This window comes from Plectropomus leopardus, chromosome 17, assembly GCF_026936395.1.
Source record: "Plectropomus leopardus strain MGB_pleo_1.0 chromosome 17, ASM2693639v1, whole genome shotgun sequence".
Taxonomy (NCBI): Eukaryota; Metazoa; Chordata; class Actinopteri; order Perciformes; family Serranidae; genus Plectropomus; species Plectropomus leopardus.
In genome coordinates this window covers 21,504,461-21,521,707 of record NC_142192.1, presented here as the reverse complement: position 1 = coordinate 21,521,707, position 17,247 = coordinate 21,504,461, and positions in this window count along the sequence as shown.

Here is a 17,247-nt window from a genome sequence, read left to right as displayed (position 1 = left end):
ACAAGATCAAATAGTCAGGGTCCAAATTCAAAACCTTAAAATGCAGTTAGTCTTGAACAACAAATGTGAGCAAACTGCGGAGGTGAAGAAACTGCTATGTCGAGGAAAAACTGAAAAAAATTAATCAGTCAACGGTGCTATCTGTTGTCATTTCCTAAAGTTTAAGTTTTGGAGAAACATGAAATGTGGCGAAATCCCACACCATTAACCTTTTACAATCCATGGTTTAACTACTGGTGAGACAAAAAGTAACATTATCATTAAAATTGAATATATGAATAAACAGATTAGACTCATCTTTTAGATTATTGTAGTTATTTACAAAACACAACAACACAAAAACCAACATGTGATGAAAAAAGTGGAGGTCGTATGAAGATGAAATCTTTAAAAATGGTGTCTCCAAACTTTTGACACGGCCTGAAAACATCTTAAACTTTTAAAAACTTTACCTCCAAATTCACTGCGACTGTCTGACAGTGACTCCAATAACATGCACTATATTCAGCTCAACATTTTATTACATACCACATTAATACCTTTGTTAAAAATTTAAGACATAGTAAAATACTAATTAAAAAAAAAACTTTTCAAGACATGACACTGCAGTTTTTATTGCATGCTGTGTTACAGTGCTGTGAACCACCATACTAAGATGTTTCTGTGACATTTGTTATCCTGTTCTCTTCTTTAACTTTTTAATAAATGAAATATTACATTATATGACATACTATACTATGATTTTTAAAAGCATTTTATGACAAACTATACAATAACTTTTAAAAAATGTTTTCATGTCACACTACAATGACTTCATTATTTCTATGTAAAACTATCCTATGATGTTTTTGTGACATTATTTATGCTATTATTCTAAAACTTTTTAATGCTCTTTTGGAGGACATAATATACTATGACTTTTTTATTTTATTTTGGAGGACATATAATATTTTCATGCCTTTTTGGGAGGTATACTTTAATATTTCAATTAGGAGAGACATATGTTTTAGAGGGAAAAATAATTTATTACAAAGTGGACGAATAATGGAAAGCTCTTGGATGATCAGACCCCATCCTGACATGTATTTTTAGGGGGTTTGAAATGCCTTGGATAGTTTGGGTATTTTCCCCACACTGAAGGCTCGACACAGGTGGTGGAGGTTAGAAGAAGAGTGGCTGAATGACGAGGATGATCGGATGAGTGAACTGAGCAGTGGATGAGGTGAGGGCTGGAGGTGAATGGGGTGGAAAAGTTCACATTTATTCATCCTGAAATGGAAACTGACAGCAGCAGAGAGGACATGTTTTATTTGAACTTTGATGGCAACAATATGCTTGGCTTAGGAAGATCATGACAAAATGTGGTTAGATTAATTTACAGTGATGCTCATGATCAGGGAAAAATACATTAAGCTTTATTTATGCCAAATGTGATGCTTTTATCACAAGCTATACCGCCCCACTAAATGTTCTTCAAAATGCAATACTATGACTTTTTCTTTGACATTTGGAATGATGAATTTTTCTACTGTACTGTTTTCTCCACTGTAAACTTCTTCAAAATGCTGTACCTTAAGTTTTATCGACATCTGGAACGTTGACTTTTTTGAACATTTTTAACATATGCTATAGTATCACTTTTTTCAACATTTTAAACGTTGACTTTTTGGACTGTTCTTTTGAAATTACACAAAAAAACTTCTTCAAAATGCCATACTATAAATTTTTTTTGTCATTTGGAGTGATTGATTTTTCAAACATTTTTTCACATATGCTATAGTATGGCATTTTGCAACATACTATAGTAGGACTTTTTTTAAAAATTTTAAATGTTGACGATTTGGACCATTCTCATGAAATTCTACACTAAACTTCTTCAATATGCTGTAACATAAGTTTTATCAACATCTGGGCGATGACTTTTTTTGACCATTTTTACCACATGCTATAGTATGACGTTTTTCAACATTTTAGTTGTTGACTTTTTGGTCCGTTTCTTCCACATTTTATATTATAATGTTCTTCAAAATGCTATACTATGACTTTTTCCGACATTTTAAATTTTGACTATATAGATTGTTCTTGTTCGGCACAGTGGCGTCGTGGTTAGCACTGTTGCCTCACAGCAAGAGGATCCCTGGTTCAATACCCGGTTGGAATGGGGTTCAATCTGTGGGGGGGGGCCCTTCTGTGTGGAGTTTGAGCGTGTGTGGTTGTCAGTCTATATGTGTCAGCCCTGTGATAGTCTGGCAACCTATCCAGGGTGAAGCCCGCATTCTGCCCGATGACAGCTGGGATTGGCTCCATTTTGGCCATTTTTGCAACATACTATGCCATGGTGTGTTTCGGGAAGCTATTTAATTCACTTTTTAGTTGTTTAAAGCTGTTTTTGGGACGTGCCATTTTTTGACATTTTTGTAAGACTATAGCCTTGCCTTTTGGGTCATTTTTTCCACATGCTGTATTACAGTGTTTTGTTGTGTTTTCGCAATATTCTATGCCATGGCGTGTTTCGGGAGGGTATTTAATTCACTTTTAATTTGTTTAAAGCTGTGTTTTGGACGTGCCATTTTTAAAAAAATTTTTGCCATACTATAGCCTTACCTTTTGAGTCATTTTTTCCACATTCTATATTATGGTGTTTTTGTGCGTTTTCGCAATATTCTATGCCATGGCGTGTTTCGGGAGGGTATTTAATTCACTTTTAATTTGTTTAAAGCTGTTTTTGGGACGTGCAGTTTTTTTTACCATTTTTGCAAGACTATAGCCTTGCCTTTTGGGTCATTTTTTTCCACATGCTGTATTATAGTGTTTTGGGGTGTTTTTACAATATTCTATGCCATGGCGTGTTTCGGGAGGCTATTTAATCCGTTTTCTAGTTGTTTAATACTGTTTTTGGGATGTGCCATTTTTGGCATTTTTGCAAGACTATAGCCTTGCCTTTTGGGTCATTTTTTCCACATGCTGTATTATAGTATTTTGGGGCGTTTTTGCAATATTCTATGCCATGGCGTGTTTCGGGAGGCTATTTAATTCACTTTTTAGTTGTTTAAAGCTGTTTTTGGGACGTGCCATTTTTTGACATTTTTGCAAGACTATAGCCTTGCCTTTTGGGTCATTTTTTCCACATGCTGTATTATAGTGTTTTGTTGTATTTTTCGCAATATTCTATGCCATGGCGTGTTTCGGGAGGCTGTTTAATTCACTTTTTAGTTGTTTAAAGCTGTTTTTGGGACGTGCCATTTTTTGACATTTTTGCAAGACTATAGCCTTGCCTTTTGGATCATTTTTTTCCACATGCCATATTATAGTGTTTTGGGGTGTTTTCGCAATATTCCATGCCATGGCATGTTTCGGGAGGCTATTTAATTCACTTTTTAGTTGTTTAAAGCTGTTTTTGGGAAGTGCCATTTTTTGACATTTTTGCCAAACTATAGCCTTGCCTTTTGGGTCATTTTTTCCACATGCTAGATTATGGTGTTTTTGTACGTTTTCGCAATATTCTATGCCATGGCGTGTTTCGGGAGGCTGTTTAACTCACTTTTTAGTTGTTTAAAGCTGTTTTTGGGATGTGCCATTTTTGGCATTTTTGCAAGACTATAGCCTTGCCTTTTGGGTCATTTTTTCCACATGCTGTATTATAGTGTTTTGGGGCGTTTTACAATATTCTATGCCATGGCGTGTTTCGGGAGAGTATTTAATTCACTTTTAAGGTGTTTACAGCTGTTTTTGGGACGTGCCATTTTTTGACATTTTTGCTAGACTATAGCCTTGCCTTTTGGGTCATTTTTTTCCACATGCCAGATTATGGTGTTTTTGTGCGTTTTTGCAATATTCTATGCCATGGCGTGTTTCAGGAGGCTGTTTAATTCACTTTTTAGTTGTTTAAAGCTGTTTTTGGGACGTGCCATTTTTTGACATTTTTGCAAGACTATAGCCTTGCCTTTTGGGTCATTTTATCCACATGCTAGATAATGGTGTTTTTGTACGTTTTCGCAATATTCTATGCCATGGCGTGTTTCGGGAGGCTATTTAATTCACTTTTTAGTTGTTTAAAGCTGTTTTTGGGACGTGCCATTTTTTGACATTTTTGCAAGACTATAGCCTTGCCTTTCCGGTCATTTTTTTCCACATGCCATATTATGGTGTTTTGGGGCGTTTTTACAATATTCTATGCCATGGCGTGTTTCGGGAGAGTATTTAATTCACTTTTTAGTTGTTTAAAGCTGTTTTTGGGACGTGCCATTTTTTGACATTTTTGCAAGACTATAGCCTTGCCTTTTGGGTCATTTTTTCCACATGCTGTATTATAGTGTTTTGTTGCGTTTTCGCAATATTCTATGCCATGGCGTGTTTTCGGGAGGGTATTTAATTCACTTTTAATTTGTTTAAAGCTGTTTTTGGGACGTGCCATTTTTTGACATTTTTGCAAGACTATAGCCTTGCCTTTTGAGTCATTTTTTTCCACATGCTAGATTATGGTGTTTTTGTGCGTTTTCGCAATATTCTATGCCATGGTGTGTTTCGGGAGGCTGTTTAATTCACTTTTTAGTTGTTTAAAGCTGTTTTTGGGACGTGCCATTTTTTGACATTTTTGCAAGACTATAGCCTTGCCTTTTGGGTCATTTTTTCCACATGCTGTATTATAGTGTTTTGGGGCATTTTTACAATATTCTTTGCCATGGCGTGTTTTGGGAGGCTATTTAATTCACTTTTTAGTTGTTTAAAGCTGTTTTTGGGACGTGCCATTTTTTGACATTTTTGCAAGACTATAGCCTTGCCTTTTGGGTCATTTTTTTCCACATGCTGTATTATAGTGTTTTGGGGTGTTTTTACAATATTCTATGCCATGGCGTGTTTTAGGAGGCTATTTAATTCACTTTTTAGTTGTTTAAAGCTGTTTTTGGGACGTGCCATTTTTTGACATTTTTGCAAGACTATAGCCTTGCCTTTTGGGTCATTTTTTCCACATGCTGTATTATAGTGTTTTGGGGTGTTTTTACAATATTCTATGCCATGGCGTGTTTTAGGAGGCTATTTAATTCACTTTTTAGTTGTTTAAAGCTGTTTTGGGATGTGCCATTTTTGGCATTTTTGCAAGACTATAGCCTTGCCTTTTGGGTCATTTTTTCCACATGCTGTATTATAGTGTTTTGGGGCGTTTTTACAATATTCTATGCCATGGCGTGTTTCGGGAGGCTATTTAATTCACTTTTTAGTTGTTTAAAGCTGTTTTTGGGACGTGCCATTTTTTGACATTTTTGCCATACTATAGCCTTGCCTTTTGAGTCATTTTTTTCCACATGCTAGATTATGGTGTTTTTGTGCGTTTTCGCAATATTCTATGCCATGGTGTGTTTCGGGAGGCTGTTTAATTCACTTTTTAGTTGTTTAAAGCTGTTTTTGGGACGTGCCATTTTTTGACATTTTTGCAAGACTATAGCCTTGCCTTTTGGGTCATTTTTTCCACATGCTGTATTATAGTGTTTTGGGGTGTTTTTACAATATTCTTTGCCATGGCGTGTTTTGGGAGGCTATTTAATTCACTTTTTAGTTGTTTAAAGCTGTTTTTGGGACGTGCCATTTTTTGACATTTTTGCAAGACTATAGCCTTGCCTTTTGGGTCATTTTTTCCACATGCTGTATTATAGTGTTTTGGGGTGTTTTTACAATATTCTATGCCATGGCGTGTTTTAGGAGGCTATTTAATTCACTTTTTAGTTGTTTAAAGCTGTTTTGGGATGTGCCATTTTTGGCATTTTTGCAAGACTATAGCCTTGCCTTTTGGGTCATTTTTTCCACATGCTTTATTATAGTGTTTTGGGGCGTTTTTACAATATTCTATGCCATGGCGTGTTTCGGGAGGCTATTTAATTCACTTTTTAGTTGTTTAAAGCTGTTTTGGGATGTGCCATTTTTGGCATTTTTGCAAGACTATAGCCTTGCCTTTTGGGTCATTTTTTCCACATGCTGTATTATAGTGTTTTGGGGTGTTTTTACAATATTCTATGCCATGGCGTGTTTTAGGAGGCTATTTAATTCACTTTTTAGTTGTTTAAAGCTGTTTTGGGATGTGCCATTTTTGGCATTTTTGCAAGACTATAGCCTTGCCTTTCCGGTCATTTTTTTCCACATGCCATATTATGGTGTTTTGGGGCGTTTTTGCAACATTCTATGCCATGGCGTGTTTCGGGAGGCTATTTAATTCACTTTTTAGTTGTTTAAAGCTGTTTTTGGGACGTGCCATTTTTTGACATTTTTGCCATACTATAGCCTTGCCTTTTGAGTCATTTTTTTCCACATGCTAGATTATGGTGTTTTTGTGCGTTTTCGCAATATTCTATGCCATGGTGTGTTTCGGGAGGCTGTTTAATTCACTTTTTAGTTGTTTAAAGCTGTTTTTGGGACGTGCCATTTTTTGACATTTTTGCAAGACTATAGCCTTGCCTTTTGGGTCATTTTTTTCCACATGCTGTATTATAGTGTTTTGGGGTGTTTTTACAATATTCTATGCCATGGCGTGTTTTAGGAGGCTATTTAATTCACTTTTTAGTTGTTTAAAGCTGTTTTTGGGACGTGCCATTTTTTGACATTTTTGCAAGACTATAGCCTTGCCTTTTGGGTCATTTTTTCCACATGCTGTATTATAGTGTTTTGGGGTGTTTTTACAATATTCTATGCCATGGCGTGTTTTAGGAGGCTATTTAATTCACTTTTTAGTTGTTTAAAGCTGTTTTGGGATGTGCCATTTTTGGCATTTTTGCAAGACTATAGCCTTGCCTTTTGGGTCATTTTTTCCACATGCTTTATTATAGTGTTTTGGGGCGTTTTTACAATATTCTATGCCATGGCGTGTTTTAGGAGGCTATTTAATTCACTTTTTAGTTGTTTAAAGCTGTTTTTGGGACGTGCCATTTTTTGACATTTTTGCAAGACTATAGCCTTGCCTTTTGGGTCATTTTTTCCACATGCTGTATTATAGTGTTTTGGGGTGTTTTTACAATATTCTTTGCCATGGCGTGTTTTGGGAGGCTATTTAATTCACTTTTTAGTTGTTTAAAGCTGTTTTTGGGACGTGCCATTTTTTGACATTTTTGCAAGACTATAGCCTTGCCTTTTGGGTCATTTTTTTCCACATGCTGTATTATAGTGTTTTGGGGTGTTTTTACAATATTCTATGCCATGGCGTGTTTTAGGAGGCTATTTAATTCACTTTTTAGTTGTTTAAAGCTGTTTTGGGATGTGCCATTTTTGGCATTTTTGCAAGACTATAGCCTTGCCTTTTGGGTCATTTTTTCCACATGCTTTATTATAGTGTTTTGGGGCGTTTTTACAATATTCTATGCCATGGCGTGTTTCGGGAGGCTATTTAATTCACTTTTTAGTTGTTTAAAGCTGTTTTTGGGACGTGCCATTTTTTGACATTTTTGCAAGACTATAGCCTTGCCATTTGGGTCATTTTTTCCACATGCTAGATTATGATGTTTTTGTGCGTTTTTGCAATATTCTATGCCATGGCGTGTTTCGGGAGGCTATTTAATTCACTTTTTAGTTGTTTAAAGCTGTTTTTGGGAAGTGCCATTTTTTGACATTTTTGCCAAACTATAGCCTTGCCTTTTGGGTCATTTTTTCCACATGCTAGATTATGGTGTTTTTGTACGTTTTCGCAATATTCTATGCCATGGCGTGTTTCGGGAGGCTGTTTAACTCACTTTTTAGTTGTTTAAAGCTGTTTTTGGGATGTGCCATTTTTGGCATTTTTGCAAGACTATAGCCTTGCCTTTTGGGTCATTTTTTCCACATGCTGTATTATAGTGTTTTGGGGCGTTTTTACAATATTCTATGCCATGGCGTGTTTCGGGAGAGTATTTAATTCACTTTTTAGTTGTTTACAGCTGTTTTTGGGACGTGCCATTTTTTGACATTTTTGCAAGACTATAGCCTTGCCTTTTGGGTCATTTTTTTCCACATGCCAGATTATGGTGTTTTTGTGCGTTTTTGCAATATTCTATGCCATGGCGTGTTTCAGGAGGCTGTTTAATTCACTTTTTAGTTGTTTAAAGCTGTTTTTGGGACGTGCCATTTTTTGACATTTTTGCAAGACTATAGCCTTGCCTTTTGGGTCATTTTATCCACATGCTAGATAATGGTGTTTTTGTACGTTTTCGCAATATTCTATGCCATGGCGTGTTTCGGGAGGCTATTTAATTCACTTTTTAGTTGTTTAAAGCTGTTTTTGGGACGTGCCATTTTTTGACATTTTTGCAAGACTATAGCCTTGCCTTTTGGGTCATTTTTTTCCACATGCCATATTATGGTGTTTTGGGGCGTTTTTGCAATATTCTATGCCATGGCGTGTTTCGGGAGAGTATTTAATTCACTTTTTAGTTGTTTAAAGCTGTTTTTGGGACGTGCCATTTTTTGACATTTTTGCAAGACTATAGCCTTGCCTTTTGGGTCATTTTTTTCCACATGCTAGATTATGGTGTTTTGTGCGTTTTACAATATTCTATGCCATGGCGTGTTTCAGGAGGCTATTTAATTCACTTTTTAGTTGTTTAAAGCTGTTTTGGGATGTGCCATTTTTGACATTTTGCAAGACTATAGCCTTGCCTTTTTGGTCATTTTTTTCCACATGCTAGATTATGGTGTTTTTGTGCGTTTTCGCAATATTCTATGCCATGGCGTGTTTTAGGAGGCTAATTAATTCACTTTTTAGTTGTTTAAAGCTGTTTTTGGGACGTGCCCTTTTTGACATTTTGCAAGACTATAGCCTTGCCTTTTGGGTCATTTTTCCACATGCTGTATTATAGTGTTTTGTTGCGTTTTACAATATTCTTTGCCATGGCGTGTTTTGGGAGGCTATTTAATTCACTTTTTAGTTGTTTAAAGCTGTTTTTGGGACGTGCCATTTTTTGACATTTTTGCAAGACTATAGCCTTGCCTTTTGGGTCATTTTTTTCCACATGCTGTATTATAGTGTTTTGGGGTGTTTTTACAATATTCTATGCCATGGCGTGTTTTAGGAGGCTATTTAATTCACTTTTTAGTTGTTTAAAGCTGTTTTTGGGACGTGCCATGTGGGTCATTTTTTCCACATGCTGTATTATAGTGTTTTGGGGCGTTTTTACAATATTCTATGCCATGGCGTGTTTTAGGAGGCTATTTAATTCACTTTTTAGTTGTTTAAAGCTGTTTTTGGGACGTGCCATTTTTGGCATTTTTGCAAGACTATAGCCTTGCCTTTTGGGTCATTTTTTCCACATGCTGTATTATAGTGTTTTGGGGTGTTTTTACAATATTCTATGCCATGGCGTGTTTTAGGAGGCTATTTAATTCACTTTTTAGTTGTTTAAAGCTGTTTTTGGGACGTGACATTGTTTGACTTTTTTGCAAGACTATAGCCTTGCCTTTTGGGTCATTTTTTCCACATGCTGTATTATAGTGTTTTGGGGTGTTTTTACAATATTCTATGCCATGGCGTGTTTTAGGAGGCTATTTAATTCACTTTTTAGTTGTTTAAAGCTGTTTTTGGGACGTGCCATTTTTTGACATTTTTGCAAGACTATAGCCTTGCCATTTGGGTCATTTTTTCCACATGCTAGATTATGGTGTTTTTGTAAGTTTTCGCAATATTCTATGCCATGGCGTGTTTCGGGAGAGTATTTAATTCACTTTAGTTGTTTACAGCTGTTTTTGGGACGTGCCATTTTTTGACATTTTTGCAAGACTATAGCCTTGCCTTTTGGGTCATTTTTTCCACATGCTAGATTATGGTGTTTTTGTACGTTTTTGCAATATTCTATGCCATGGTGTGTTTCGGGAGGCTGTTTATTTCACTTTTTAGTTGTTTAAAGCTGTTTTTGGGACGTGCCATTTTTGGCATTTTTGCAAGACTATAGCCTTGCCTTTTGGGTCATTTTTTCCACATGCTGTATTATAGTGTTTTGGGGCGTTTTTACAATATTCTATGCCATGGCGTGTTTTGGGAGGCTATTTAATTCACTTTTTAGTTGTTTAAAGCTGTTTTTGGGACGTGACATTTTTTGACATTTTTGCAAGACTATAGCCTTGCCTTTTGGGTCATTTTTTCCACATGCTGTATTATAGTGTTTTGGGGTGTTTTTACAATATTCTATGCCATGGCGTGTTTTAGGAGGCTATTTAATTCACTTTTTAGTTGTTTAAAGCTGTTTTGGGATGTGCCATTTTTGGCATTTTTGCAAGACTATAGCCTTGCCTTTTGGGTCATTTTTTCCACATGCTGTATTATAGTGTTTTGGGGTGTTTTTACAATATTCTATGCCATGGCGTGTTTTAGGAGGCTATTTAATTCACTTTTTAGTTGTTTAAAGCTGTTTTTGGGACGTGCCATTTTTTGACATTTTTGCAAGACTATAGCCTTGCCTTTTGGGTCATTTTTTCCACATGCTGTATTATAGTGTTTTGGGGTGTTTTTACAATATTCTATGCCATGGCGTGTTTTAGGAGGCTATTTAATTCACTTTTTAGTTGTTTAAAGCTGTTTTGGGATGTGCCGTTTTTGACATTTTGCAAGACTATAGCCTTGCCTTTTGGGTCATTTTTTCCACATGCTGTATTATGGTGTTTTGGGGCGTTTTACAATATTCTATGCCATGGCGTGTTTCAGGCTATTTAATTCACTTTTTAGTTGTTTAAAGCTGTTTTTGGGACGTGCCATTTTTTGACATTTTTGCAAGACTATAGCCTTGCCTTTTGGGTCATTTTTTCCACATGCTAGATTATGGTGTTTTTGTACGTTTTCGCAATATTCTATGCCATGGTGTGTTTCGGGAGGCTGTTTAATTCACTTTTTAGTTGTTTAAAGCTGTTTTTGGGACGTGCCATTTTTTGACATTTTTGCAAGACTATAGCCTTGCCTTTTGGGTCATTTTTTCCACATGCTGTATTATAGTGTTTTGGGGTGTTTTTACAATATTCTATGCCATGGCGTGTTTTAGGAGGCTATTTAATTCACTTTTTAGTTGTTTAAAGCTGTTTTTGGGACGTGCCATTTTTTGACATTTTTGCAAGACTATAGCCTTGCCTTTTGGGTCATTTTTTTCCACATGCTGTATTATAGTGTTTTGGGGTGTTTTTACAATATTCTATGCCATGGCGTGTTTTAGGAGGCTATTTAATTCACTTTTTAGTTGTTTAAAGCTGTTTTTGGGACGTGCCATTTTTGACATTTTGCAAGACTATAGCCTTGCCTTTTGGGTCATTTTTTCCACATGCTGTATTATAGTGTTTTGGGGTGTTTTTACAATATTCTATGCCATGGCGTGTTTTAGGAGGCTATTTAATTCACTTTTTAGTTGTTTAAAGCTGTTTTTGGGACGTGCCATTTTTTGACATTTTTGCAAGACTATAGCCTTGCCTTTTGGGTCATTTTTTCCACATGCTAGATTATGGTGTTTTTGTAAGTTTTCGCAATATTCTATGCCATGGCGTGTTTTAGGAGGCTAATTAATTCACTTTTTAGTTGTTTAAAGCTGTTTTTGGGACGTGCCCTTTTTGACATTTTTGCAAGACTATAGCCTTGCCTTTTGGGTCATTTTTTTCCACATGCTAGATTATGGTGTTTTTGTGCGTTTTCGCAATAGTCTATACCATGGTGTGTTTCAGGAGGCTGTTTAATTCACTTTTTAGTTGTTTAAAGCTGTTTTTGGGACGTGCCATTTTTTGACATTTTTGCAAGACTATAGCCTTGCCTTTTGGGTCATTTTTTCCACATGCTGTATTATAGTGTTTGGGGGCGTTTTTACAATATTCTATGCCATGGCGTGTTTCGGGAGAGTATTTAATTCACTTTAGTTGTTTACAGCTGTTTTTGGGACGTGCCATTTTTTGACATTTTTGCAAGACTATAGCCTTGCCTTTTGGGTCATTTTTTTCCACATGCCAGATTATGATGTTTTTGTGCGTTTTTGCAATATTCTATGCCATGGCGTGTTTCAGGAGGCTGTTTAATTCACTTTTTAGTTGTTTAAAGCTGTTTTTGGGACATTCCATTTTTTGACATTTTTGCAAGACTATAGCCTTCCCTTTTGAGTCATTTTTTTCCACATGCTAGATTATGGTGTTTTTGTGTTTTACAATATTCTATGCCATGGCGTGTTTTAGGAGGCTATTTAATTCACTTTTTAGTTGTTTAAAGCTGTTTTTGGGACGTGCCATTTTTTGACATTTTTGCAAGACTATAGCCTTGCCTTTTGGGTCATTTTTTTCCACATGCCAGATTATGGTGTTTTTGTGCGTTTTTGCAATATTCTATGCCATGGCGTGTTTCAGGAGGCTGTTTAATTCACTTTTTAGTTGTTTAAAGCTGTTTTTGGGACGTGCCATTTTTTGACATTTTTGCAAGACTATAGCCTTGCCTTTTGGGTCATTTTTTCCACATGCTAGATTATGGTGTTTTTGTACGTTTTTGCAATATTCTATGCCATGGTGTGTTTCGGGAGACTGTTTAATTCACTTTTTAGTTGTTTAAAGCTGTTTTTGGGACGTGCCATTTTTGGCATTTTTGCAAGACTATAGCCTTGCCTTTTGGGTCATTTTTTCCACATGCTGTATTATAGTGTTTTGGGGTGTTTTTACAATATTCTATGCCATGGCGTGTTTTAGGAGGCTATTTAATTCACTTTTTAGTTGTTTAAAGCTGTTTTTGGGACGTGCCATTTTTTGACATTTTTGCAAGACTATAGCCTTGCCTTTTGGGTCATTTTTTCCACATGCTGTATTATAGTGTTTTGGGGTGTTTTTACAATATTCTATGCCATGGCGTGTTTTAGGAGGCTATTTAATTCACTTTTTAGTTGTTTAAAGCTGTTTTTGGGACGTGCCATTTTTGGCATTTTTGCAAGACTATAGCCTTGCCATTTGGGTCATTTTTTCCACATGCTAGATTATAGTGTTTTGGGGTGTTTTACAATATTTTATGCCATGGCGTGTTTTAGGAGGCTAATTAATTCACTTTTTAGTTGTTTAAAGCTGTTTTTGGGACGTGCCATTTTTTGACATTTTTGCAAGACTATAGCCTTGCCTTTTGGGTCATTTTTTCCACATGCTGTATTATGGTGTTTTGGGGTGTTTTTACAATATTCTATGCCATGGCGTGTTTTAGGAGGCTATTTAATTCACTTTTTAGTTGTTTAAAGCTGTTTTTGGGACGTGCCATTTTTTGACATTTTTGCAAGACTATAGCCTTGCCTTTTGGGTCATTTTTTCCACATGCTAGATTATGGTGTTTTTGTACGTTTTCGCAATATTCTATGCCATGGCGTGTTTCAGGAGGCTGTTTAATTCACTTTTTAGTTGTTTAAAGCTGTTTTTGGGACGTGCCATTTTTTGACATTTTTGCAAGACTATAGCCTTGCCTTTTGGGTCATTTTTTTCCACATGCTAGATTATGGTGTTTTTGTGCGTTTTCGCAATAGTCTATACCATGGTGTGTTTCAGGAGGCTGTTTAATTCACTTTTTAGTTGTTTAAAGCTGTTTTTGGGACGTGCCATTTTTGGCATTTTTGCAAGACTATAGCCTTGCCTTTTGGGTCATTTTTTCCACATGCTGTATTATAGTGTTTTGGGGCGTTTTACAATATTCTATGCCATGGCGTGTTTTAGGAGGCTATTTAATTCACTTTTTAGTTGTTTAAAGCTGTTTTTGGGACGTGCCATTTTTTGACATTTTTGCAAGACTATAGCCTTGCCTTTTGGGTCATTTTTTCCACATGCTAGATTATGGTGTTTTTGTGCGTTTTTGCAATATTCTATGCCATGGCGTGTTTCAGGAGGCTGTTTAATTCACTTTTTAGTTGTTTAAAGCTGTTTTTGGGACGTGCCATTTTTTGACATTTTTGCAAGACTATAGCCTTGCCTTTTGGGTCATTTTTTCCACATGCTGTATTATAGTGTTTTGGGGTGTTTTTACAATATTCTATGCCATGGCGTGTTTTAGGAGGCTATTTAATTCACTTTTTAGTTGTTTAAAGCTGTTTTTGGGACGTGCCATTTTTTGACATTTTTGCAAGACTATAGCCTTGCCTTTTGGGTCATTTTTTCCACATGCTGTATTATAGTGTTTTGGGGTGTTTTTACAATATTCTATGCCATGGCGTGTTTTAGGAGGCTATTTAATTCACTGTTTAGTTGTTTAAAGCTGTTTTTGGGACGTGCCATTTTTGGCATTTTTGCAAGACTATAGCCTTGCCTTTTGGGTCATTTTTTCCACATGCTGTATTATAGTGTTTTGGGGTGTTTTTACAATATTCTATGCCATGGCGTGTTTTAGGAGGCTATTTAATTCACTTTTTAGTTGTTTAAAGCTGTTTTTGGGACGTGCCATTTTTTGACATTTTTGCAAGACTATAGCCTTGCCTTTTGGGTCATTTTTTCCACATGCTAGATTATGGTGTTTTTGTGCGTTTTCGCAATAGTCTATACCATGGTGTGTTTCAGGAGGCTGTTTAATTCACTTTTTAGTTGTTTAAAGCTGTTTTTGGGACGTGCCATTTTTTGACATTTTTGCAAGACTATAGCCTTGCCTTTCCGGTCATTTTTTTCCACATGCTGTATTATAGTGTTTTGTTGCGTTTTCGCAATATTCTATGCCATGGCGTGTTTCGGGAGGCTGTTTAATTCACTTTTTAGTTGTTTAAAGCTGTTTTTGGGACGTGCCATTTTTTGACATTTTTGCAAGACTATAGCCTTGCCTTTTGGGTCATTTTTTTCCACATGCTGTATTATAGTGTTTTGGGGGTTTTACAATATTCTATGCCATGGCGTGTTTCGGGAGGCTATTTAATTCACTTTTTAGTTGTTTAAAGCTGTTTTTGGGACGTGCCATTTTTTGACATTTTTGCAAGACTATAGCCTTGCCTTTTGGGTCATTTTTTCCACATGCTGTATTATAGTGTTTTGGGGTGTTTTTACAATATTCTATGCCATGGCGTGTTTTAGGAGGCTATTTAATTCACTTTTTAGTTGTTTAAAGCTGTTTTTGGGACGTGCCATTTTTGACATTTTGCAAGACTATAGCCTTGCCTTTTGGGTCATTTTTTCCACATGCTGTATTATAGTGTTTTGGGGTGTTTTTACAATATTCTATGCCATGGCGTGTTTTAGGAGGCTATTTAATTCACTGTTTAGTTGTTTAAAGCTGTTTTTGGGACGTGCCATTTTTGGCATTTTTGCAAGACTATAGCCTTGCCTTTTGGGTCATTTTTTCCACATGCTAGATCATGGTGTTTTTGTAAGTTTTTGCAATATTCTATGCCATGGTGTGTTTCAGGAGGCTGTTTAATTCACTTTTTAGTTGTTTAAAGCTGTTTTTGGGACGTGCCATTTTTGGCATTTTTGCAAGACTATAGCCTTGCCTTTTGGGTCATTTTTTTCCACATGCTGTATTATGGTGTTTTGGGGTGTTTTTACAATATTCTATGCCATGGCGTGTTTTAGGAGGCTAATTAATTCACTTTTTAGTTGTTTAAAGCTGTTTTTGGGACGTGCCATTTTTTGACATTTTTGCAAGACTATAGCCTTGCCTTTTGGGTCATTTTTTCCACATGCTGTATTATAGTGTTTTGGGGTGTTTTTACAATATTCTATGCCATGGCGTGTTTTAGGAGGCTATTTAATTCACTTTTTAGTTGTTTAAAGCTGTTTTTGGGACGTGCCATTTTTTGACATTTTTGCAAGACTATAGCCTTGCCTTTTGGGTCATTTTTTCCACATGCTAGATTATGGTGTTTTTGTAAGTTTTCGCAATATTCTATGCCATGGCGTGTTTCGGGAGGCTGTTTAATTCACTTTTTAGTTGTTTAAAGCTGTTTTTGGGACGTGCCATTTTTTGACATTTTTGCAAGACTATAGCCTTGCCTTTTGGGTCATTTTTTTCCACATGCTAGATTATGGTGTTTTGGGGCGTTTTTACAATATTCTATGCCATGGTGTGTTTAGGAGGCTGTTTATTTCACTTTTTAGTTGTTTAAAGCTGTTTTTGGGACGTGCCATTTTTGACATTTTTGCAAGACTATAGCCTTGCCTTTTGGGTCATTTTTTCCACATGCTGTATTATAGTGTTTTGGGGTGTTTTTACAATATTCTATGCCATGGCGTGTTTTAGGAGGCTATTTAATTCACTTTTTAGTTGTTTAAAGCTGTTTTTGGGACGTGCCATTTTTTGACATTTTTGCAAGACTATAGCCTTGCCTTTTGGGTCATTTTTTCCACATGCTGGATAATGGTGTTTTTGTACGTTTTTGCAATATTCTATGCCATGGTGTGTTTCGGGAGACTGTTTAATTCACTTTTTAGTTGTTTAAAGCTGTTTTTGGGACGTGCCATTTTTTGACATTTTTGCAAGACTATAGCCTTGCCTTTTGGGTCATTTTTTCCACATGCTGTATTATAGTGTTTTGGGGTGTTTTTACAATATTCTATGCCATGGCGTGTTTTAGGAGGCTATTTAATTCACTTTTTAGTTGTTTAAAGCTGTTTTTGGGACGTGCCATTTTTTGACATTTTTGCAAGACTATAGCCTTGCCTTTTGGGTCATTTTTTCCACATGCTGTATTATAGTGTTTTGGGGTGTTTTTACAATATTCTATGCCATGGCGTGTTTTGGGAGGCTATTTAATTCACTTTTTAGTTGTTTAAAGCTGTTTTTGGGACGTGCCATTTTTGGCATTTTTGCAAGACTATAGCCTTGCCTTTTGGGTCATTTTTTCCACATGCTAGATTATGGTGTTTTTGTAAGTTTTCGCAATATTCTATGCCATGGCGTGTTTAGGAGGCTGTTTAATTCACTTTTTAGTTGTTTAAAGCTGTTTTTGGGACGTGCCATTTTTGGCATTTTTGCAAGACTATAGCCTTGCCTTTTGGGTCATTTTTTCCACATGCTGTATTATAGTGTTTTGGGGCGTTTTTACAATATTCTATGCCATGGCGTGTTTCGGGAGGCTATTTAATTCACTTTTTAGTTGTTTAAAGCTGTTTTTGGGACGTGCCATTTTTGGCATTTTTGCAAGACTATAGCCTTGCCATTTGGGTCATTTTTTCCACATGCTAGATTATGGTGTTTTTGTTCGTTTTCGCAATATTCTATGCCATGGTGTGTTTCGGGAGGCTGTTTATTTCACTTTTTAGTTGTTTAAAGCTGTTTTTGGGACGTGCCATTTTTGGCATTTTTGCAAGACTATAGCCTTGCCTTTTGGGTCATTTTTT